Source organism: Carlito syrichta, unplaced genomic scaffold, assembly GCF_000164805.1.
Source record: "Carlito syrichta isolate Samal-C Ts95f unplaced genomic scaffold, Tarsius_syrichta-2.0.1 Scaffold309080, whole genome shotgun sequence".
NCBI classification, from domain to species: domain Eukaryota; kingdom Metazoa; phylum Chordata; class Mammalia; order Primates; family Tarsiidae; genus Carlito; species Carlito syrichta.
In genome coordinates this window covers 307,810-310,294 of record NW_007253176.1, presented here as the reverse complement: position 1 = coordinate 310,294, position 2,485 = coordinate 307,810, and the positions used below count along the sequence as shown (strand labels likewise).

The 2,485-nt window shown below is 52.3% G+C and overlaps 1 protein-coding gene across 1 annotated transcript in view; it reads right to left on the bottom strand.

Annotated features, from left to right (window-relative positions):
- PLEKHA6 (pleckstrin homology domain containing A6) overlaps positions 1-2,057 on the bottom strand; it is a 158,264-nt gene extending 156,207 nt beyond the window's left edge. Inside the window, exon 1 of the mRNA XM_021716885.1 lies at positions 1,981-2,057. The gene's annotated coding sequence lies outside the window, so the exon portion shown is untranslated. The remainder of the gene's footprint in view (positions 1-1,980) is intronic.
- Positions 2,058-2,485: the final 428 nt, after the last annotated feature.

The following is a 2,485-nucleotide window of genomic DNA, read 5'->3' as shown; positions in this document are numbered from 1 at the left end:
CTCACCTCAGCCTCCCAAAGCGCGGGATTACAGGCTGAGCCACCGAGCCCGGCTCCCTTTCACTCTTGACTCTCCTCCAGAATCAGTTCAAATACTTCCTCCTCAGGGTGGCCCTCTCTGAACTCCCCAGGGTACACTAATTCTTTCCACATCATGTTCCTACAGTGTCATGCAAATATCTCAAGAATGCATCATAGGCTCGGTGGCTCAGCCTGTAATCCTGAGTGGTTCAAGACCAGCCAGGGCAACTTGGCGAGATCTCATTTCTACAATACATAAAAAATTAGCCAGGCGTGGTAGCGCATGCCTGTATTTCCAGCTACTTGGAAGGCTGAGGCGGAAGGATCGCCAGAGCCCAGCAGGTTGATGTGGAGATGACTGTGAGCGTGCCACTGCACTCCAGCCTGGGCAACAGAGTGAGACTCCAACTCAAAAAAACAACAACAAAAAAAGAATGCATCACAGTATTTTGTAAGTACTGATTTATATTTGATCCCCTATTACCTTAAAGGAAAAACCTGTATCTTATTGTTTTTTATGTCTAGCACCTAGCGCTGCAGCAAACAAAGAGTGGATACCAATGAATGTTTGTAGAATGGAAGACAAAAAGAAGCTGGATGGCAAATGAGAGATTGGGAAGAAAGAAGAGCAGAATTAACCGCTTCATCAGAACATCTGAGGACTTGTGGAAACTCAGATTCTAAGGCCCCACCCCAGATCTTCTGAATAGGAATCTCCTGAGGTAGGGATCAGGAATGCTCCTTTTAAGTAAGTTCCCTGGGCTATTATGGACTCTCACGTCTCAAGCCACTGATCCAGAGGACTCCAGTTTTAATACTGCAGAAGTTCCGTTATTTAAAAATCTAACCTAGGGAAAAGAACATGAGCAGTGTTGATTTCTAAGATAATATAATTACAGCATTAATTATGATAATGGTGGTGATTATTACAGAAGAAAGGCCTTATAGCAAATGTGGAAACTGAGAAATACCAAGGAGAAGCCATTGCCTGGCTGAGCCCCTGCAAAGGCAGTGTGCTACGGAGGCGAGCAGTGCGCCAAGTCAGCAGATGCTAGGCTGAGTCCGAGCTCAGATTAACAAGTGGTTTTATCTTAGACAGGTACTTTAAATGTCTCTAGGCCTCAGCTCCTCATGTGAAAAACAAAGGAGTTGCTTCTAAGGTTCCTGCCAGCTCTAATGTTTTGTGAGCGTCTTGAGGAAGGGAAAGCTCGTCAAGTGTGGGTAACGGCCAGGATGCTGTGCTTCTAGACTTGCTATATGATTGGGAGGTTTCTATCCTGGCAAAAGATGACTATCGTAGGAGCGGGCCAAAAGAAAGCCAGCAGGGCCACTTTGTTATAATGAGATTATGCCAGAGCCATTTTGGTTTATGAAATTAATATAACAGTGCTAACATATTACTGAGAGTAGCAAAGGTGCGCACCCTCTCTATAGAATGCTAAACATACGGTGGGCATCTTCTCCTCCCTTTTGACCACAGCCCACAAAGGGGCAGGGCAGGAGAGGCGTGCTGTCCTGAGGGCACTGCCCTGGTATATACACTTAGCCCAGATCTCTTTGTAGGAAAGTGGAAGGGGGAGCTATAAGCACCCACCTCTAGCCCTTTCAGCCAAGGTGCTGAAAACACCCCAGGCTGGGCATTGGTCTAGTCATCCTCCCAGGGGCCTCTCTAGATCAGGAGAGTGGGGGAAAGGGCAGCCTCTCTGCTGCCCTGCCCTGCCTCTCCAGGCTGAGGGAATGCCCAGCCTTTGCTGGACTTTGACCTATTGAGGAAAAGGCGGGAGACACATTCAAAGCGGCATGGTGATAAACTTATTAGTCACGCCCGCTGTTCCAGCCACGGCTTCCCCCACCTTCTCCAACCTGCCCCCAGCCCCACCACCTTTCAAGCTGGACAACTTGAAAGAAAAAAACGGAAAAAGAAAAAGAGAAAAAAAGAGGGAGGGAGAGACCAACGTACTTGATGAAGAAGATTCTCCCACCGCTGTCCACTCCGTAGGCCCACCGCCCGGGCAGGTCCAGCCAGTCAATCTCAGCGGCCATCTCCGTGTCCCCGCAGCCCCTCTTGCTCTCTGCCCCCTGGGCGCCGGGCTGGGCAGGGGGCTTCCTACCCAGGAACCCTCACTTTCTGCCTCCTCCCGAAGGCCGTGACGGGGGCGGGGGTCCGGCCGGCCTCGCGGCTGCCTCCTGAGCCCCTGGCAGTGACTGGCCTCTCGCTGAAGACGAGCTGGCCGCGGGCCGGGCGGCAGGAAGCAGGCAAGCGCTTAACCCTGGCCCGGCCGGGAGCCCGAGCCCCCGCCGCCACCTGCCTCCTCCTCGACTCGGAGCTCCTCTCTGGCCCGTCTCCTGAACTTTAATGACGGGCGGTCCGCGCGGTGAGCAATTACGAGGCCCTCCTGCGGGACTGCTAACGGACAGCGCCCAGGTCTCCGTCCCTCCTCGCTCTCGGCCGCCCGCCCTCCTGG